We start from the raw sequence: 22,872 nt of genomic DNA, 5'->3' as shown, positions 1-22,872 counted from the left end.
TCTCCAACTCAGACACTGTCGGCTGGAAACTGGAGCCTTGGTCCCCATTCCAGGGTGCCCTAAGAATTCTGCCTCTCCCCATTCAGGGCCCTTTCAACGTACACAGCTCATTATCTTAACCGCTCTGAGCATCAAGTGTTAGGAGATCCCTGGATAAACAGTCAACTGACGCCCGACCGGGGAAGGGACCTGCCCAAGGTCACACAGCGCGCCAGGGGCAGCGGCGAGGTCCGGACCCCGGGCTCTCGCTGCCCTGCCTCTCTCCGGAGCTGGGTCTCTGACCGCGGCCCCAGAGCCCTCCGGGCGGAGCCCGACGCCTCGAGGCCGGGTCGGAGGGTCGGGCCGCACCTCCGCCCGAAGGAGGAGGGGCGCGGCTGCCCGGACCTCGGAGGATGCCCGGGAGGCTGGGCAGAGGATGCTCCGGCTCGTGGAGCAGCAGAGCCAGGCGGCTGCGCCGGGGCGGGCCTCGGGGCGGATCGCTAGCGGCGGGCGCGACCGGCCTGCCCGGAGGGAGCTCGGGCCCCTCCCCGACTCACCTGCGGCGCGAGCCGACAGCGGGCGGCGGCGGCGGCGGCGGCGGCGGCGGCGGCGGGGGCGGCGGCAAGCCCCGGCCTCAGCCATTCCCCGCTGCCCCGGATGGGGAGAGACGGCGGCCGCTCACTTCCTTAGCAACCCGGCTCAGCGACCCACTTCCTTAGCAACCGATGTCAATTTCAATAACTTTATTGGAGCACGAGCGGCGAACAGGGAAGCCGGCGCAGGGAGCCGGGCCGGGAGCCGCACTGGCGCTTAGTAGGCGCCCAGCGCGCCTCGGTCCTTCACCCACCCAGGAGGTGAGGCGAGCGCGCTGTGCCCGCCTCCATCTGCCGGGCTCTCGTGCCTCAATTTCCCCATCTGTAAAATGGGACTCAGCGCCTTGGTCGAGCCACGCGAGGTCACGCGTTTTCAGCTGCCAGTTGACCTTTCCCAAAGCGCTTTCAAACCCATTATCTGATTAAGTCCCGAACTGCTACTAAGACTTGTAGGGTCACTCAGTCACTCAAGCCATAAAAGTTTAGGAATTACCCCTCTTTCTTCCCTCTCCTTCACTCCCTCATCCACTCACGCATCATCTCTCTCCATCTGCCTCTCAAATATTTCTCCCATCTCTCCACCTTTCTCCATCTCCAGTGCCACCCTGATACCTGCTTCCACTCATGTCCAGCCCTGCCCTTCCAAGCCGTTCTCCCCTAAGGAGCCAGGCTGATCACTTCAAAAGGTAAAATAAATCATGTCCTATTGCTGGCTTAACATCCTTTGATGGAATCTCACTGCTCTTAGAATCAAATCTAAAGCCATTATGACTTCCTACAAGATTGAGACAAGTCTGTTGCAGCCACATTGGTCTGAAAGGCTAGGTTCTAATCCACCACCACCCCTATAAAAATCCATATGCTGGGGGCCCCCGGGGGCTCAGTTAGTTAACCCTCTGACTCTTGATTTCAGCTCAAGTTTTGATCTCAGGTTCATGAGTTCAAGCCTCGTGTTCATCTCCACACTGGGCATGGGACCCACTTAAAAAAAAAAAAATCCATATGCCATTCCTCACCAAACAGAAGCTCCACAAGAGCAGAGTCTCTTTTTACCACTATAGCTGCCATGCCTAAAACCTTGCTTAGTCTATGGTAGGTGTTCAATAAATATGTATTACATGAATGGATACTGAGATGCTCTTCCTCACTCCACACCTTGCCTTTACCTATTCTAACAGATATTGGTACTTGCTCCCCTTTCTTCCTTGCTCCTGAACACACAACTAGACTGACTACCCTCTTCTCAGCCTTCCTTGCAGTTAAGACCAATTTCTGGCCAATTGAATATGATGCATGCATTCTCAGGCCTGGCCCATAAAAACCTCCCATATACCTGTTCACACTTTCTCTGCTTTAAAATGAAGGACTCCATTGTACATCTGAAACTTACAACATTGTATGTTAACTAACTGGAATTAAAATAAAAACTTAAAAAAAAAAGTGAAGTATTCCAAGGCTTTCGGAAATGGTTGAGCCGCAAAGTGGAAGGAAACTGGTCAATGAAAAAAAGAAAAAAAAGAAAAAAACTGGATCAATGAGACACCCCTTAGAGGAGAGCTGGCCAGGAAGCCGGCCAACCTCCATTATTTAAGATGGACAAGGAAATAAACTTTTGTTGGATTCAGTGATTGAGATGTGGAGGCTTTTTGTCACAGTAGTTAGCTGGTCCCAACGAAGATACCTAATTCTGAATCATCCTTTGGGTCCCAGTTTACTTCCTTCTCCTGTTAACCTACACTACTATTCTACCTACCATTATTCAATAAAATTAAGTAGGTAAATCATGTTTACCCTATAATGACTACAAATACTGTTTTCTACTAAATCAAATAATGTATTTATGTTCATGTTTCATTAAGTTAATGTTTCATTTCTTCCACATCTTTTGGTGCTTTCTAAGGCTAATAATTGTCTTGATTTTTTTTTCTTTTTCATTAGTTTTTTTTTTTAAGATTTTTTTTTTTATTCATGATAGAGAGAGAGAGAGAACGGCAGAGACATAGGCAGAGGGAGAAGCAGGCTCCGTGCAGGGAGCCCGACGCAGGACTCGATCCTGCGACTCCAGGATCACGCCCTGGGCCAAAGGCAGGTGCCGAACCGCTGAGCCACCCAGGGATCCCCTCATTAGTTTTCTTTATAGCTATTGTCAATTTTCTTTGTATAGGGTCAATAAATCAGGAAAATGCTCAGCAATGAATTTTCAGGATACTTAAACATCACAAATAGTATATGAGTTTTGTTTTGTTTTTTCTCCTGAAGACCTCAACTCCAATCTGTACTAATGCTCTGCAAACCTAATGCACAACTGTCATTCTCTGTCTTTCCTATGTCTTTCTCCAGGCTTGGATTCCCAGTTCCCCAGACCCAGTGCCTTCTGGTTTATGGATTTACTCCTTCATTTCCGTGTAGCACATCTTTCACTAGATTCCTAAGAAAAGGTTCATGGAAGCAACTATGTTTAGTCCTTGTTTGTCTAAATATGTCTTTATACTGTTCTTACACTTGATTAATAGTTTAGCAAGGTATAGTAATCTAGGTTGAAAATTATTTTCTCTTGGAATTTTCAAGGCCTTGCTCTACTATCTTTTGGTATCTACATTTAAGACCTCTAACATTATTCTGAATCCTGTTCCTTTGTATATGACTAATTCTTTTTTTTTTTTAATCTTTGGAAGCTTTTACGCTGTTCTCTTTATCTAATGTTATGATATTTAATGATGATTCCCCCCAGTGAGTGCTGTTCCTCATTGTGCTAGCTGAATCCTTTCAATCTGGAGACGTGTATCTCATTGTCCTGGGAAATTTCCTTATATTATTTCTTTGATAATTTTCTCCTATTTTTTCCCCTTCTGTTCTCTCTTTCTGGAACATCTCTTAGTCAGAAGTTGTACCACATGAACTGAGCTCTTAATATTCTCATTGTTTTTCTCTTATTTTCCCTCTTTTTTTTTAAATTTTTTTTTTGTGTTTTTGTTCTACTCTCTGGGAGATTTCCTCAACTTTAGCATCCATCCTCTCTGTGGAAGGATTCTGGATTCATCTTTCAGTCATCAATATTCCCTTCTGCACAGTCTGAGGCATAACTTCCTCCCTCTGTTAAGTCAGTTACTACTTGTCCTCTGTCTTTGTCAGCCAAAAGCTTGCTGGACCACTAATATCTTCCTCCTGTACCATTAGCATCATGGGATGATACATTTTTTAAAATTCTTTGTTGTCATATAAGTGGAGTTCATGGGAACCTGGGTGGCTCAGTGTTTGAGTGTCTGCCTTCAGCTCAGGGCATGATCCTGGAGTCCTGGGATTAAGTCCTGCATCAGGCTCCTCACAGGGAGCTTGCTTCTCCCTCTGCCTGTGTCTCTGCCTCTCTCTGTGTATCTCTCATGAATAAATAAATAAAATCTTTTTTTTTCAAAGTGGAGTTCGGGCAGCCCCCGTGGCCCAGTGGTTTAGCGCCGCCTTCAGTCCAGGGCGTGATCCTGGAGACCCAGGATGAAGTCCCGCCTCAGGCTCCCTGCATGGAGCCTGCTTCTCCCTCTGCCTGTGTCTCTGCCTCTCTCTCTGGGTCTCTTGTGAATAAATAAATAAAATCTTTAAAACAAATAAATATAGAAAGTGGAGTTCATATAGGTGTCATCAAACCACCATATTAAACTGGGTGTCTTTATTGCTTCATAATTTTCAAAAACAAACGTGGATTAAAGGGGAGAACAGATATTTCCAAGAAAAAGAATAGAAAACATGGCCTTTAAACATGCAAAAACATGCTTCTGCTCACTCATATTAAAGGAAATGAGGACACCTGGGTGGCTCAGCGGTTTGGCACCTGCCTTTGGCCCAGGGCGTGATCCTGGAGACCTGGGATCGAGTCCCACATGGGGCTCCCTGCATGGAGCCTGCTTCTCTCTCTGCCTATGTCTCTGCCTCTCTCTGTGTCTTTCATGAATAAATCAATGAAATATTTAGTAAAAAATAAAATAAAATAAAGGAAATGGAAATTTAAACAATTGTAAGACTTTTTTTCACTTAATCAGAAAGAAAAAGGACATTTGATAAAGCACTGCTGATGTGTTGATGATAGTGTGGTGCTGATTGTGCCCACAGCAATCTGTGTAACACTCTGTAGAGGAATAGGATTAGTAGGAGTAATAGTAGTAGTACTAAAGCATAGAGTGACCAACTCCTTCTGGTTTGCACAAGACTTTGCTTGTTTAAGCACCAAAAGTCTCATGTCCCAAGAAAACACTCGGTCTGGGCAAACTGTGGTAGCTAATTTAGGGTGGTAGGATAATTTTTTTGATACATTACTAGTATGTTCCATTTCCTTTTCACAGTGTGATACCTTTTTGATCCAACCTGGACTGTGAGGCATTTATTGCTCAGGAAAGAGTTATTTTGGAAGAAAAATAGGGAAAAGATTGTCTAAGTCCCCAAATTCCTGGAGAGGGGATTCAGAATGAAAGAAGTATTGACAAGTCAGATCAGAGCTTCCAACCTCGTTTCCAGAGGTTTGCTAAGTTTGAGGGAAACAATGGTAAGAATGCAATAAGGGGAATGAGGCCAATGGGGTGGGAACAAAAGGTCCTGATATAGAAAGATCATGGGGGCCAGAGAAGAGACTCCTCCCTACCAGATAGAGCAAACTCCGAACCAGAAATGATCTAATTCCAGTGAGCACTATTCATCAAAAGCAATAGAAACCAACTCTAACTGAAGGCAACAGAAATGAGATTCATTAAAGGGGTAATGGGAAGTTCAAAAAATCACCAGGAATTTTCTAGAAGTGGCCAGGAATGAGGAAGGCCAGGTCATGTGGGAGCATGTACTATTGGCCAGACTGGAGGATGCCCAGCTTTCACCACAGACCATGGGCATTGTCTCAATATTACTCTCATCCACCCTCCCCATAAGGATTCTCCATAGTCCCAGCTCCTTTGTAACCCAAGCTCTGAATGGGTGAGGTTTTTTTTTTTTTTAAGATTTTTATTTATTTATTCATGAGAGACACAGAGAGAGGCAGAGACATAGGCAGAGGGAGAAGCAGGCTCCACATAGGGATCCCGACGTGGGACTTGATCCCGGGTCTCCAGTATCAGGCCGTGGGCTGAAGTCAGCGCTAAACCACTGAGCCACCCTGGCTGCCATGAGTGGTTAAGTTTTGATCATATGTCTATCTCTTACCTGTAGTAGAAGCTGTTAAAGCAAACATCTGAACTTTTGGGTTTCTCTGGTGGCAGAAAGACTACCTTCATTTACAAAATGAGAACTCCCAAACATTGGAAAGAGTTGTGTTGCTATGCAAGAAAAAAATATCTCATTACAACCAGACATCTCCTTGCCAATGAGCTCCATCAGTCCTCCCCCTCATTGTCACTCAGTGAGGATATCTCTGCCCGGTGGCAAACGTGACACCCAGTGACCACCCAGCCAGAACGAAGCCCTCTGTGCCATGCAATTTTGCTCAGTCCTCATCTGTCTTATCCTGTGAGGACATCCCATTTTAGTGGCTGGAGGCATCCCAAATGCTCTGCAACAGTGGAGGGCACTGGATACTTAGGCAGTTGGGAGCAGGAGGAGAGTGAAGAAAGGGATCTGCTGGTACCTAGCCTGGGTCAGACTGAATGGAACCAGCTTGCAGTCTCCTACCAAACCAGGCGAAAGGTAAATCATAGCCTGGACACCCATGGACAGTTTTATTATGACCTCACCCAGGAAAAATAGCTTCTGACGGACACCCCACAGGGCTGACAAATGACAGATGGCCTGACTCCTCTTGCAACGGGAAAATCACCAAATTTCCTTTCTTCCCTCTGACATTCTAGAGCAGCATTGTCCAAAAAATCTTTATACAGTAATGGAAATATTCTATGTCTGCAGTGTCTAATATGGTACCTACCAATCACATGTGGCTATTGAGCGCTTGAAATACGGCTAGTGCTCCTGAGGAACTGAATTATATTTACTCAATTTGAATTAATTTGAGTTTAAGTGGATAGTGCAGCTCTGGGCTATGAAAAATAACAAGCCTGTGGGGTCAAGATGGTCTTAGGTTTTCTTAGGTTTAATCTCTGCTCCACCTCTCGCCAGATAGCTGAATGATTCAGTGTAAATCACATTAACTCTCTTGGACTCAGTTTCCTCATCTGCAAAATGGGGCTATTAATGCTACTGCCCCAGTTTGTTGTGAGAATTGACTGAGATATGGTGTGAGACAGTGCCTAGCACTCAGTAGGTGCTCTGTAAATGGTGGGTGTCTTTTCTTCCTTTATTGGATGAAGGCCTTAGTGTCCTCCAGGGAAACAATAATTGCAAATGTAAGGAGTCCTGCTGGTTAAGAGAGTTGGATATTTTGGGAAATGTAATATCATTTGCAGAAGAGGGTTGAAAGGGGGTTGTGTAAAAAGACTGCAAAAGTGACTGAAATAAGTCAGACAGAAAAAGATAAATACCCTATAATCACACTTATATGTGGAAACCAAAAATCAAAAACAAACAAACCGCAATAACAACGAAAATGTGAGCTCATGGAAACAGAGAACAAATTGGTTTGGTAGTTGCCTTAGGTGGTGAGTGGAGAGTGGGCCAAATGGGTGAAGGGGGTCAAACGGTACAAACTTCCAATTATAGAATGAATAAGTCCTGAGTAGGTAACATACAGCAGAGTGACTATAGTCAATGATCTTTTTATTTTATTTTATTTTATTTTATTTTATTTTATTTTATTTTATTTTATTTTATTTATTCATGAGAGACACACCAAGAGAGAGGCAGAGACACAGGCAGAGGGAGAAGCAGGCTCCATGCAGGGAGCCCGATGTGGACTCGATCTCGGGACTCCAGGATCACGCCCTGGACCAAAGGCAGGCACTCAACCGCTGAGCCATCCAGGCGTCCCAGTTAATGATCTTTATATTGCATATTTGAAAGTAGCTGAAAGAGTGGATCTTGAAAGTTCTCATTATAAGAAAAAAAACTTTTTGTAACTGTATGTGGTGATGGGTGCTAGCTGGATTTATTGTGGTAATCATTTTGCAACATATACAAATATCAAATCATTAAGTTGTACACCTGAAATTGATATAATATTATGTCAGCTATAGCTCAATTTTTTAAAAACGGGCTGTAAAGGGAATGATTTATTAGAATGTAAGGAGGTGGCATCCCAGAGCCCCTTTCCAGAAGAAACAAGATGCCGGGCTTGAATGGAGGCCAAGCACCTGAGACAACCTGGATGGTTCTTGCTTGGCTGAGTGCCCAGTGTCGATGAGGCTCTGGGACCTGAGGGAGGCCCTGCCAGCTGAGAATCAAGCTAATGCCTTCTAAACTCACATCTTTGATGTTTTCTGAAGAAAACCAGACGGGAGTTGGCTGCTAATTGCTTCTTCCTCAGGCATTTAACTGGCTGTATGTCCTTGGGCAAGTTAATTCACCTTTCTGGACCTTGTTTCCCTATTTGCCCCCGGAAGGGCTGCTGTGAGAACTTACCCAGAGAATGGGTAAGAAATTGCTCTCCCAGCTTTAAGGTACCATAAATCATGAGGATGAAGAAAAAACAATGATAACTGAAATCTCAGAGCCCGAAGCAGGTCATAGATGCCTGGTGACTGGACAATGCTCCAGAATCATTGAATCATTGTCCCAGGATTGGGTTTTGTCTTACTTATCTGTATCCTCTGGGCGTAGCACAGTGCCTGGCACATAGCAACACACAACACACAATTTAAAAATATATATTATCAACATTTGTATTTCACATTAGATTTTTAAAAGCATGATACTCAACGTTGGCAAGATTAGAGAGGATCGCTTTTATCCTGCTGCTGATGGGATGAAATTGGCACAGATCATAAGGAAAATGAACATGATGACTAAGAACCATCTGAGTCAGCCCATTCCACTTCCAGGAATCAATTGTGAGAAAATAATGAGAGATGTTCCTAAAGAATTAGTCACCAGTATGTTCATCCTGGCTTCATTCACAATAGGGATATATTGTGTCTGATATTAGGAGAATGACCAGATAAACTAAGATTTGTCAGTAAGAAGGAATATTAGATTACCACTGAAAATGATGTTTTTTAAGAGCATCTGATGATATGGGGAAATGTTCATGAAAATATAATAAGGGGAGGGATGCCTGGGTGGCTCAGTGGTTGAGCATCTGCCTTCAGCTCAGGGCGTGATCCCAGGGTCCTGGGATTGAGTCCTGCATCAGGCTCCCACAAAGAGCCTGCTTCTCCCTCTGCCTGTGTCTTTGCCTCTCTCTCTGTCTCTCATGAATGAATAAATAAAATCTTTTCCCCCTTAAAAAAAGGGGGAAAGATATATATTTATGTCCACTAGGAAAACTTTTTTTAAAAGATTTTATTTATTTACTCATGACAGACACAGAAAGAGAGAGACAGAGACATAGGCAGAGAGAGAAGCAGGCTTCCTGCAGGGAGCCCGATGTGGGACTTGATCCCAGGACCCCAGCATCACGCCCTGGGTCGAAGGCAGGCACTCAACCACTGAGCCACCCAGGCATCCCACTAGGAAAACTTTCAGCGCTTCATGGTGGTCACTGAGAAAGTCTCTTCCATAATCATCAGAAGGAAAAGGCAACCTACAGAAAATAATATTTGCAAATCATATCCAGCATGTATAAAGAACTCCTACAATCAACACAACAAAAAAGCAACTTGATTAAAAAATGGGTGGACTTAAATAGACATTTCTCCTAAAATCTACAAACGGTCAATAAACACATGAAAAGAAGCTCAATATCACTAATCATTAGAGGAAATGTAGATCCAAACCACAATGAGATCCCACTTCACATTAAGATGGCTATTTCCAGAAAACAGACAATGACAAGTGTTGGTCAGAGAAAGTGGAACCCTTGTGCACTGTTGGTGGGAATATAAAATAGTGCAATCACTGTGGAAACAGTATGGTGGTTTCTCAAAATACTAAAAACAGAGTTACCAGATGATCCAGAAATTTGACCCCCAGATATATACCCAAAAGAACTGAGAGCAAGGTCTCAAAGACATATTTGCACACCCATGTTCATAGCAGCATTATTCACAATAGCTAAAAGGTAGAATCAACCCAAGTGTCCTAAACAAAATGTGATATAGACATGAGATGGAATATCACTCAACTTTAAAAATGAAGGAAATTAAGGGGTCCGTGCCTGGCTCAGTCAGTAAAGCCTACAACTCTTGATCTCAGGGTTGTGAGTTCAAGCCCCAGAGTGGGCATAAGGCAAAGAAAAGAAAAGAAGAGAAGAGAAAGAAAAGAAAAGAAAGAAAGAAAAGAAAAGAAAAGAAAAGAAAAGAAAAGAAAAGAAAAGAGAAGAGAAGAGAAGAGAAGAAAAGAAAAGAAGAAAAAGAAAGAAACAGACAGGGACACCTGGGTGGCTCAGGGTTTGGGCACCTGCCTTCGGCTCAGGTCGTGATCCTGGGATTTGGGATCGAGTCCTACATCGGGTTCCCTGCAAGGAGTGTGCTTCTCCCTCTATCTGTGTCTCTGCCTCTCTCTCTCTCTCAGTCTGTGTATCTCATGAAAAAATAAATAAATCTTTAGGAAGGGAAGGAAAGAAGAAAGAAAGAAAGAAAGAAAGAAAGAAAGAAAGAAAGAAAGAAAGAAAGAAAGAAAGAAAGAAAGAAAGAAAAAAGGAAGGAAGGAAGGAAGGAAGGAAGGAAGGAAGGAAGGAAGGAAGGAAGGAAGGGAAAGGAAGGAAGGGAGGAAGGAAGGAAGGAAGGAAGGAAGGAAGGAAGGGAGGGAGGGAGGGAGGGAGGGAGGGAGGAAGGAAGGAAGGAAGGAAGGAAGGAAGGAAGGAAGGAAGGAAAGAAGGAAATTCTGACATGCTATAGAACCTCAGTGGATGAACCTAGAGGACATGATGCTAAGTGTCTGGTAAGCCAGACATAAAAAGGTAAGTACTGTATGATTCCAAGTATAGGAGGTACTTAAAATAGTCAAAATATAGAGACAGACCACGGAGTGATGGCTGCCGAGGGCTGAAGGGAGGGGGTAATAGGGAGTTGTTCACTGGGTCAATAAGCTGTGGTACACCCAGACAATGGAACATTACTCAGCACTAAAAAGAAATGAACTATTAAACCATGAAAAGACAAGGAGGAAACTTAAATCTGTATTACTAAGTGAAGAAGCCAAACTGAAAAGACATTTTGTATGCTTCCAACTCTATGACATTCTGGAAAAGGCAAAACTATGGAGATGGCAAAAAAGATCAGTGGTTACCAGGAGTTTACAGGAAGGGATGAATAGACAGGGCACAGAGGATTTTTAGGGCAGTGAGATTTCTCAATAGGATACCATAATGATGGATACATGTTATTATACATGTGCCCAAATGCAAAGAATGTATAATACCAAGAGTCAACCTTACTGTAAGCTTCTATAGGCTCTGGATGATGATTATGTTTCAGTGGAGGCTCATCAATTGTAACAAAAGTACAGCTCTGGTTGGGGACATTGAAAACAAGGAAGGCCATGCGTGTAGTATGTGGGGAATCTCTGTACCTTCCCCTCAGTTTTGCTGTAACCTAAAACTGCTCTAAAAGAATAAAGTCTCTTAAAAAAAGAACCTAAGTAGGTATTGTGATCCTAATGAAATCTGTCATTAGCAATCCCACCATCCTGGAGCTGGTGATTACAGGATGACCAACACCTGGAGGAGCATGAAGATCCATTAGGACATGATTATTTCTCTTTCCCTCCCCTGAGCAGCAAGGCCATCTCTGGTGCTGCTCACAACCAGACCCAGTCTCTGCAAAAAGCTGGCATCTGATACTGGGTAGCCAACCCATCAGGAAATGTTTGCTTAAAGTAACTATAGGAAAAACTATAGGAGGCAAGAGTAACTATAGGAATAACAAGGCACCTGAAGGTGGCTAAGATGTGGACTTTGCACTGAGCTAGAACTGTGGAAGTGAGGGAGTCTTAGATATACCAATTCCATGTGGCCTTGGACAAGTTGCTTTTCCTCTCTGAGCTTCAGTTTCTTCATCCATGAACTGGATGTGACTCTGGCTAGATGACCTCACAGAATTCCTATGGGAGAGTCGATAATGAAGTGCTATAGTAAAATGCTTCATTATTTAATGGCCAGATGGAAGAAGCATAGTGATTATTCTCAAGTACAACTAAAGATTCCATATGAGGACTGGGGAGCGCAGGCTAAGGGAGAATCACCCATCACCAGCTGTGGAGCCGGGTAGATCTGGTGTTAGATCCCATTTCTGCCATTGATGTTGTGGGGTCTTGGGCAAGACACTCAATTTCTCACAGTCAACGAGTGTCAGGCCCAAGGAGCACAAAAGTTTGTGGCATCAAAGCTTATGAACTGAAGAGTCAGTCAGACCTGGATTCAAGACCCATGTCTGCCATTTATTAGCTATGTGTGATCTTTTGGCCTTTCCCAAAGAACATCAGAAGGAAAGAAATTCAAAGACACATTTTTAACCAGTAGAAAAGTGGGATCGGGGATAAAATGAGAAAGAGCAGATGGGATGGGGAGACAGATAATCCACAGATACAAGGTGAGGGCCTATGGCAAGGAGACAAAGGGGAAGGCCACTGGGAGAGCTGAAAGTCCCAGAAGGGACATTTATGGAGCACTTACAAGGAGTCAAGAACATCAATCCTTACAATTCCCTAGTATGAAGGTACTATTACATCCCCACCCTATAGATACGCAAACTGGCCAACGGGACGTAGTTAACACCTGAGACTGGAGCCCACACTTCCCCTCTGCACACAGCCAGGTGGCCCACTACAGGCCCTTCACTCTCTCATGTCCTCTGCAGATAATGGGTGTTGTCTCTAAGGCAACAAGATTTAAAAGAAATATTCATTCCCTCCTTCCCCAGAGGCTCCCAGACTTGTGGACAGGAGACACAAACTCTTTACTCTGATTTGAGGTGAGGCCTGTGGAAGCTCATTCAGTGACTGGCAAACCATGATAATTCTCAGTTATCCCTGTCCTGCCCCTGCAGACCTGCCCTGCCCACGACTCTCTGATGGCTCCTCACCTCCCAGAGGAAAAGGCCGGAGGGTCCTCCTGCCAATGTGGACCTACCTTACTGTTGGACATGTTTCTCTTTTCTCTCTGGCCTGGCTCCATGAGCAGACAGGTCTCTCCATGCCTTTGTTCTAGGAGGTCTCCCCACCTGGAATGCCCTCTCCCCTGAGCCCCCTCACACACACACACACGCGCGCGCGCGCACACACACACAGAAGCACGGCACATTCCTGTCCCTATCCATTCAGCACTGCCACCTGGACATAGGAATATGCTGCATGTTAGGAGGAAAATGTGAACAATTAAACAATTAAGCATAATTAAATTAAATTAAGACAGTTAAATTAAAATTAAAACAAAGTCCCCTAAATTTTGGAATGTACCTCAAAAACCCTCATAGGCTGACTTGGGATCAGTGGATGAAGCCTAGACAGGCCTTCATAGTGTGTTTATTAATTGCCTTTATTTAGAACTGCATATTTATTTATAAATATTTTTTCTTTATTTCTTTGCTCCTTCCTTCCCCCTCCCTCCCTCTCCTTCTCTCTCTCCTTCCTTCCTTTTCTTTATTTCTTTCTTTTTCCCTTTCTTATTTATGAACTATTTATTTATAGGAGTGCATTTTTTGGGTGCTTCCTATCTGTCAGGCACTGTGGTAAGCACTTTACAGTCTATCTTTTTTTTTTAAGATTTTATTTATTTATTCATGAGAGACACACAGAGAGAGAGAGGCAGAGAGATAGGCAGAGGGAGAAGCAGGCTTCCTGGAGAGAGCCCAATGTGGGACTCAATCCCCGAACCAGGGATCACACCGTGAGCCAAAGGCAGACACTCAACCACTGAACCACCCAAGTTCCCTACAGTCTTTTTTTTTTTTTTTTTAATTTTTATTTATTTACGATAGTTACACAGAGAGAGAGCTAGAGAGAGGCAGAGACACAGGCAGGGGGAGAAGCAGGCTCCATGCACCGGGAGCCCGACGTGGGACTCGATCCCGGAAACCCGGGATCGCGCCCTGAGCCAAAGGCAGGCGCCAAACCGCTGCGCCACCCAGGGATCCACAGTCTATCTTTCTTATCACATATCTATCTCTTTAAGAGGAAGGACTTATTATTATCCCAATTTTACAGATGAACACTGAGGCTACAGTGATTACCAGATGAATAAGGGACAGAGACTCAGTCAAAGACTGTTCTAACCCAACTTGAAAGCCCACAACTTTGGCCTTTTCTGGACTCACAAAGTGGTGGATCATAGGCAGCATCTGCCTGCAGTTGTGTTTTATTTGGCCTACTCAATATTTTATAAAGAATTAATTGCCAATATTTAAAAACAAGATCTCCCATATACATTGGGATATGCAACTTCTCTTGAAATATCCAAGGGAAAAAAAAAAAAAGAAAGAAAAAGAAATATCCAAGGACTTGGCCACACTGGACGTGGGTTTCCACCTGGCAATCATTTGAGGGAGTAACAGTTGCCCCAGATACAACCAATGTGTGTGTTCCACTTGATTATATGCTCCCCAGCCCCCCACAGACCTACCTCATTCATTTTTATTGCCTGTCTGGCTCTTGGAATGATTTGAGTTTATGACTCCTAGGTTCATACCTTCTAATAGTTGGGCTTGCCTTGGGATATTGTCACCAAAGGCGGGCAAACTGAGGCTAGCAGGCTACTTGGTAGGGATATTGGAAAAAGATTTCAAGAGCCAGTTGGGGGATTGGGTCAAATAACATACAGTCCCTTCTAGTCTAGTCCTGCAGTGCTAAATATTTACTTTAGACTTTGCAGCATATATTGTTAAGAACTAACTTCTCCTCTGGTCTCAACTTACTGTTTCAACTTTCCCTTCACCTTGGTATTTTGATCAAACAATTACACCGTATGAATTCTTAAAAGTTTCCTCAAATCCTTTTTGGAACAGGCATGGGGAACAAATAAATTTATAATAAGTATTTACATAAAGGGCTTGGTTCCAGGAACAGAAAAGAAACAACAGCAAAAAAGAATTGTAAGTTGTATAACCTGTATAGCTTGTATGAGTTGTAACTGTTAAGTTATCTCAGTTTCTCTGAAATTCTCCAGTCCAACTCAAGGACATAAAGAACCTAAGAGTCTGGATGTCGCAGTTTTGAGTATGAGCTTAGGTATGGTTAAGTGTCCTACTCTTGATTTTGGTCTAGGTCCTGATCTCAGGGTTGTAGTATTAAACCCCACATTGGACTCTGCATTCAGTGGGGAGTCTGCTTGGAATTCTCTCCCTCTCCCTCTGCCTCTTCCCCCACTTGCATGCACACACACACTCTCTCTCTCAAATAAATAAACAAATCTTTAAAATTATAAAACTAGCCATGGAAGGGTTTTTTTCCCTCCTGCATATTTGTTGACACTCCTCCTATTGAGGGGGGCGGTGGATCTATGTCCTCTTTCCTTAATTTTGAATGGGCTTGTGGATAATTTAACCAATAGAGAATGGCAGAAGTGATGCTATGTGACTTCTGAGATTGGGGCAGAAGAGACACACAGCTTTGCCTGGTTCTCTTGGAATATCTTCTCTCCAGATGCTTCCTTCAAGGACGCTTTCTCTTGGAACAAAATTTTAATTCTGCGAGAGATATTGAGCCACACGGAGAGGGCATCTGTAGGTATTCTGAACAGTGGCCGTATCTGAGCCCAGGTGCCACAAATGAAGCCACTCCCACGGTCATAGTCCCCCAGCTTTGGAGCAGGGACAAACCAGTTCTGCTGTGCTTTATCCAAATTCCCAACTCATAGAATCCGTGAGCAGAATACAAGGATTGTTGTTTTATATCACTAAGTTTGGGGCAGTTTGCTCTCCAGAAAATTTCTTGCTCTGCAGAAAATTGGAACAATAACCTAATAATCCAAGCCATAAAGAAAATATGTGTAAAAGCGGTAAATTCCATTTCATGACATTTCATTTCATTTCACTTCCCAGAAGTAACAGGTAACCCTGTTAGCAGATTTAAGTATATCCTTCCAGACTTTTCTATACTTTTCTTTTCTTTACATATGTATGTATAATAGAAATATATGGGTTTTGTGTTTCTTTTTTATTAAGATTTTATTTATTTATTTGTTTGTTTGTTTGTTTATTTATTTATTTATTTATTCATGAGAGACATGGAGAGAGGCAGAGACACACGCAGAGGAAGAAGCAGGCTCCCCACAGGACCCTGGGATCACAACCTGAGCCAAAGGCAGACGCTTAACCACTGAACCACTCAGGTGCCCCTTGTGTTTCTTTTTTATTTAAGTAAGACCGTAGGGCAGCCTGGGGGGCTCAGCAGTTTAGCGCCACCTTCAGCCCAGAGTGTGATCCTGGAGACCTGGGATCGAGTCCCACATCAGGCTCCCTGCATGGAGCCTGCTTCCCCTCTGCCTGTGTCTCTGCCTCTATATATCTATATAGACTATATAACAAGGCAACTTGCTTTTTCTCAATAACAAAGCCTCAGTGATCGTTTTAAATTTACAAAGGAACTGAATTGGTAGTGATCCATTTACATGTTGTGGTACCCACCTTCCAAGGCTACCCTGAATGACTTCCCCCATCCCACTACATGCAAATCCTTGTACAGTCCCCACCCATACTGAACTGCAATGACTTGTATGACCAAGAGAATATGGAAGAAATGTTTGTGTGTCACTTCTAAGATTAGGTTTCTAAAAGGCACTGCAGCTTTGGCTCAGTCTCTTGATCTCTCTCTTTTAGATATTTTGTTCTGGGGAAAACAGCTGCCATATCATGAGCAGCCCTGTGGAGAAGCCCACACGGGAATTTACTGAAGCTTCTTGCCAACAGCCATGTGAATGAGCCATCTTGGAAGTAGGCCCTCCAGCCCCAGTCAAGCCTTCAAATGAGTGCAGCCCTGGCCAACATCTTAGCTCAACCTCATGAAAGAGACCCTGAGCCAGAACCATCCAGCAAAGCTGATCCCAGATGCCTGATTCTTAGAAACTACATGAAGTAATAAATTTTCATCATGTTAAGCTACTGAGTTTAGTCAGTTACTGCATAATTTATTTGCAACAATATATAACTATATGTAGTTCAAGTTTTTAAAAAATATAAACAAGCATGTAGCAAAAGCTCTTTGTCACTCTTACCTCTAAACTCTCACCTGATCTACCATCCTCTCTCCCTAGCCCTACTTAACTTAGAGTAAGCTCTTGGAAAATGTCAGATTTATTATCTTGGGTACAGATCCTCTAATGGATGTGATGACGGATGATCACTGATCATCTGACCCAAGAAAGACTGCAGCAGTATGGCGATCCTTTTTGGTAGCTATAAAATTGTGCCCTTCTTTCTCCACAGGAACTGGGCCATTGGCCTTTTCAGCCTAGATGCCATTTTTCCCTGCCAAGGCCTCAGACACCCACATACATCCCCACATCCTGTCTCAGGTCTGGGGGTGGGGGCTTCCTTTCTGTGCACACTAGTGGAAAACATTATCTGGCCTTTTTCTTCAACCCATAGAAATCAGAAAGCAACCACTCATCTCCCAACATGTAGTCCCAGCCTATTTTTCAGACTTTTCTCCCATGGTACTCTCTCTCCATCCTGTTTCAGTCCTGTAGCCTTCACCCCACACTTCCGATCTGCTCTAAAACCCATCCAAGACATTGCTTATGCTGATCCCTCTGCCCTGCATGCTCTACCCAGCCCCCCACCCTTCTGAAAACAGCCACCAATCTTTAAGACTCAAACCAGGGGTCATCTCTGTGATTGTTCTCCTATCAATCCCACAGGCCTTCTTGCTTCCAGCCTAGCCCTTTCAGTCCATTGTATGCTTGAAAGCCAGAAGGATTGATGTGATGCAACCTGGGGTCATGCTTCCAGTTCCAGTAATATGGGTAAGCAGTCTCTACCTCACCTCTGCAGAAGGTAGCTCCAAATTCTGGACAGAGGCATGGAGCAGTTAGATCAGGCCTTGAAAAGTCAACAGTGGCAGGCAGGCTGGGGAAGAAGTACCACCAATCTGGCAGTGAATTCACACTTGGTTTTCCCTCTGGTATTTCCTGGGCTGTGTCAGGGCAGCCTTGAACCTAGAAGTGAGCACTGGTGCAAGGGGAGGGAGAAACAGGAATGAGGAAAGAGGTCTCCAACCTTCAGAGAGAGTGAGAGAGATCCCTATTTCTTTTCCCCATTCTCTTGTATCCTAGCTTCCAGGCCTCCCAGATGGTCAAGGTAGTGGCAGGTACCTATAGGAACCTGAAACCATGAGGAAGGAGAACTTTCCTCTCTAACTGAAGAAGCTATGGTCCCAAGGTGATGGGATGAGCCCATATTGCTTTGGCCCCAGATATGGGTACAGTTGTGGAAAATGCACATCAGAGTCGAGTACATAAGGCCTCATGGAACCACAAAGTCGCACGGAGTTGGCAAGGAGAGAGGAGTTTGGGAAAGTGACCGCACAGAGTTATTTCCAGATTTCTGGGCTCAGTTTCTAGGTGTACATGAGCAGATCTAGTCTACACAACTCACCAGACTTTGAAAAACAGAATCATGAGCCAGGCCAATGCCTGAGTTCTGGCCAATAAATTATACTCATGCATGTGACATCACACAGGGTTTGAAAACAGGACTGACCCTGGAAACACAACCCAGAGAAGGCAAGCAGAGCTTGCAGCTTGAACCCACTTTGCCTGCTAAAACAAAAATATCAATATTTTCTACAGGATTTAAATGAGACCCAGAGCTCATAACATAATATTTAAAATGTCCAGGGAAAATTACATGCAATATAAAGAAGCAGGAAAATTTCAGCTTGCTTGGGAAAAGATAATGAAAAGATGCCAACTCTAAGATGTTGGAATGATCTGAAAAAGCCCTTAAAGCAACTGCTGTAGGGGTGCCTGGGTGGCTCAGTTGGTTAAGCTTCTGCCTTTGTCTCAGGTCATGATCCAGAAGTCTTGGGATTGAGTCCCACATGGAGCTCCCTGCTCAGTGGGGAGCCTGCTTCTCCCTCTCCCTCTGCCCCTTCCCCTGCTTGTTCTCTCTCTCTCTTTCTCTCTCACTCTGTCAAATAAATAAACAAAACCTTAAAAAAAAAAAAAAAAAAAAAAAGCAACTGCTGTAAAAATCCTCCAGGGAGAGCATGGGGAGTTAGTGCTTGATGAGGATGGAATTTTAATTTGGGAAGAAGAAAAGGGGCTGGAGGTGGATGGGGGTGATGATTGTACAAGGTCAACGCACTTATTGCCACTGAACTGTATAATTAAAATTGGTGAAAATGGACATTTTAAGGGTGCCTGGCTAGCTCAGTTGCTAGAATATACAACTCTTGATCTTGGGTCATGAGTTCAAGCCCCATGTTAGGTCTGAAACCTACTTAAAAAAAAATACCTCCAAGAAATAAGGATGAAGACTCTGCACTTTCTTCAGCTTTTTAGTAAATAGAAGATATATATTAAAATTTCCATTTGTTATCTACATATATAGATACCAAATATACATTTGAAATTGAAAAATACAATAACCAAAATTTAAAAGCTCAATGGATGGGCAAAACAGCAGAACAGATGGGTTGCCTGGGTGGCTCAGCAGATGGGCATCTGCCTTTGGCTCAGGGCGTGATCCCGGGGTACCGGGATCGAGTCCCGCATCAGGCTCCCCACAGGGAGCTGGCTTCTCCCTCTGCCTGTGTCGCTGCTTATCTCTGTCTCTCATGAATAAATAAATAAAATCTTAAAAAAAAAAAACAAAACAGCAGAACAGAGATGTCACAGGAAAGAAAGAATCTATGAACTCCAACCTAGGTCAGTAGAAATTACCCAATCTGAACAATGGAGGGAACAAAAGTTGAAAAAGAAAATACAGAGTCTATGGGACCTGTGACACAATATCAAAAGGTCTAATATAGCTATCATCAGAGTAGCAGAAGGACAGGAAAAAGAGTCCAGTGCACGAATGCTTCATCATCCCTCCCAATTTGGAAATAACCCTTTCAGTGGGTAATCAATAAACAAAACGTGGTTTATCCATACAATGGAACACAGCTTGGCAATAAAAAGGAATGAACTATTGACACTTGCTACAACTTAGATGAGTCTCAATGGCATCATTCTCAGTGAAAGAAGCCAGTTTTAGAAGGTGACATACTGCATGATTCCATTTATGTGACATTCTCCAAAAGACAAAGCTATAGTGATAGGTCAGCGGTTAACACAGGTTTAGGGTGGGGAGAGTGTGTCACTACAATGGGAAACACAAGGTTTTTTTTTTTGTTTTTTTTTTTAACACAAGGGTTTTTTGAAGGGTGATGGAACTGTTCTGTTTCCTGTTTGTGGTGATGGTTACGTAAATGTACATGTGTTAACATTTGTAGACCCATACACCAAAAAAAAAAAAAAAAAAAAAAAAGGAGTGAATTTTACTGGATGCTAATTGAAAGAAAGAAACAAAAAATTGTGGTAGTCAGGCTTCAAGATGGCCTACCACGATCTTGACACCTCACCACCTCATGCTCCTGCCCTTGCATGGAGCCCTCTCACATTGAAGAGGGCTGGCCTGTATGGCCAATAAAAGTGGCAGAAGGTGATGGTGTATGATTTAAGAGGCCAGGGCACAAAAGACATTGCAGCTTTCGTCTTGGTCTCTTGAATCACTCACTCTGGCGGAAACCAGCCAGTGTTGTGAGGACACCCAAACAAGTTGAGGCATCTCACCAACAAATTCCACTGCCAAAAACACATCCTACTGATGTATTTGCACATGTGGGAAATGGCACCTGTTCAATGCAGCCTTGTTCATGATGGCCAAAACATCAAACTTTAAATATCTCAGGAGACGCTAAATGTGTTATAGTCCCTTCATGTCCTGGAATACTAGGAAGAGGGTAAAAAGAATGAAAAAGATCTGCATACTTGATGTTGAAAAAGCTCTAAGGGTGTTATGTGAAAAAAGCAAAAGCCAGACAGTATGATTTTATGAGTTGTTTTGTTTTACAAAAGACATACACATGGATGTATTCCTAGAGATAACATGAAAAATTTCTGAAAGGCTTACAGTGTTCGCCTCTGGGGAACATTCTGGGATAGGAGCAGGCACTTATTTTTTACTCTATGGGTATATTCTTTTGTATTTTTTTGAATGTTTTACTTAAACATGACTTTATTTTCAATACAATTTGTGGATAAGTTATACAGACAGAGCTCTGGCTTTTGGCACTGCCCTCAAGGACCCATCACTCATAGAGGGCTCTGGTGGCCCTTAGTGAGCCCTGAAAAGCCCCGCTTTCCACTATCGCCTATTCACTTGCCCTTGACCCAGAGACAAGCCCTGAGTAATACCCAATCAAACGCTCTAGGTTTAAAAAGCCTCCCCTGGTAACCGTAGGGAAAAGACAAACCTCTTAGCTTGGCATTCTAGGCCCTACACACCTTCTTGGATCTCCACAGCCCTAGATCTCCACAAGGTACTGCTCACTGCTCCCCAAAAACTTATCTCCCTTTCTGGTTTACACTTTATAGTCTTTCCCTTCAATTGTTTTTTTTTTTTTTTAAGATTTTATTTATTCATTCGTGAGACACAGAGAGACAGAGGCAGAGACACAGGCAGAGGGAGAAACAGGCTCCATGCAGGGAGCCCGACATGGGACTCGATCCCGAGTCTCCAGGATCAGGTTCTGGGCTGAAGGCGGTGCTAAACCTCTGAGCCACCCAGGCTGCCCCCTTCAATTGTTTTAAAACCACAGTCACATCAACTGCCCCAACATTCAGTGCTGCCTGTGCCACTTCCCTTGTATTACACGGTTCCTAATGCTTCCATAAATACAAGCTCTTCACTCTGGCCTTTGAGCACTGCCCCCACCCCACCGTGTTCCAAATCCAAGAATTTTTCAAACTCTTCCCCCAATCCAACCAAATTAGACAAACTGTGGTCCCCTACCTGTACCTTTGCTCACATGGTTTCCTCCATCCAGAATTCCTTTTCCTCTTTTGCCTGTGCATCTCTTGATTACACGTCCACCATTGACAGAAGTCATCTCAGCTTCCCAGACCACTTCATCTGCATTTCATTCATTCAACCTATATACGGTGGGGGGTTCTAAGTTGCATCCTGGGTCAGGTGCTGGTATAAGGTGATACATGCCTGCTCTTGGGGAAGCTCCAATCTAGCTGGGGAAACCAAGAAGCAAATGTCTTCATATAAGTGACCTGAGAGGCAGTCCCACAGAGGGGTTAAGGACACTGGCTCTTATCTCATACTTCTGTGGTTCAAGTCCTAGCTCTGCCACTCATAAGCTGTGTGGCCTTGAGCTAGTTGCTTCACCTCTCTGTGCCTTGGTGTCTTTATTTGTAAAATGGAGATAATAGAAGGACCAACTACACAGGGTTATTTGGTGAACTTGATGGTTTAGCTTATATAAAGGGCTTTAACACAGCCTGGCAAGTGGTAAATGATACATATTGGTTATTACCAAAATTTCAGGGTGCTATGGCAGCTTAGGAGAAGAAAATTTCTTAGACTAAGATCTTGAAACACTATGGAGTATGCTATAAGCAGAGGGAAAGTCTACACAGCAGTGTGGAGTTATGAAAGGTGAGTGGAGTATGAATGCACAGTAGAGTGTCTCTCTTACAGTAATTTCAATCCTTGCTCTTCCCCTCTGACATTATCAGGGGTCTTGTTCTAAGGGTCTTCAGGGCTTAGTATAAAGATGAGGCTCCCAGATTTCATCTTCATAATCCACACCACATCCTTTACTTAATATATTTCTCTAAATCAGCTTTTTGTAAACTAAATACATTTCTTAAAAGGAAACTGTAAACCACATCTGTAAGTGAAAAAAAAAAAAAAAACGCAAATACAAAGCATCTCCAACATAAATATAATGAAAGCAAAACAGTGTCACTAAATTCTAGCTAGCTAATGTCTGACTTGGAGGTCTGCTCTCTGTTACCAGGACAGATTATTAGCAAATGGTAGAGAAATTAATGACATGCTGGCATTGAACTGAGACTTTCTTTTTGGCATTGTTAGCAGGACTGAGAAAACAAAAAAAAAGATAATTCTCTTTTTGCTAGTGTCCTGTACCTCCTAAAATATCGCCTACGCCGTTAGAAAGGGAAATATCCACACACCCTCCACAAGACAATACATGTCAAAAATGGCTCAGCATGTTGCTTTTTTTTTTCCCCCACAGCGGCAGATTTTCAGAGAGGGTTGGGGCATCCTCCCAGGCTCCTCCTCTGCCATCCCTGGGTGGGCATTGTTCCCCACTTCTGCTGAGTCAC

General features: G+C 43.6%; 1 protein-coding gene and 1 long non-coding RNA gene across 5 annotated transcripts in view; one reads left to right on the top strand and one right to left on the bottom strand.

Moving 5' to 3' along the window:
* The window catches only part of KIF3B (kinesin family member 3B), a 44,879-nt gene extending 44,195 nt beyond the window's left edge, over window positions 1–684 (bottom strand). For all 4 annotated transcript variants that reach the window (XR_013365146.1, XR_013365147.1, XM_077872681.1 and 1 more), the window contains exon 1: window positions 537–684. The gene's annotated coding sequence lies outside the window, so the exon portion shown is untranslated. The remainder of the gene's footprint in view (window positions 1–536) is intronic.
* Window positions 685–733: 49 nt separating this feature from the next.
* On the top strand, window positions 734–16,757 carry LOC144298178 (uncharacterized). The gene is made up of 3 exons (XR_013365148.1): window positions 734–833; window positions 1,171–1,258; window positions 16,343–16,757. It is a non-coding gene; the product is annotated as an uncharacterized LOC144298178 (long non-coding RNA).
* Window positions 16,758–22,872: the final 6,115 nt, after the last annotated feature.

The sequence above is a fragment of the Canis aureus genome, chromosome 26 (assembly GCF_053574225.1).
Source record: "Canis aureus isolate CA01 chromosome 26, VMU_Caureus_v.1.0, whole genome shotgun sequence".
In the NCBI taxonomy this organism is placed as follows: Eukaryota; Metazoa; Chordata; class Mammalia; order Carnivora; family Canidae; genus Canis; species Canis aureus.
This window is presented reverse-complemented; position numbering and strand designations above follow the sequence as displayed.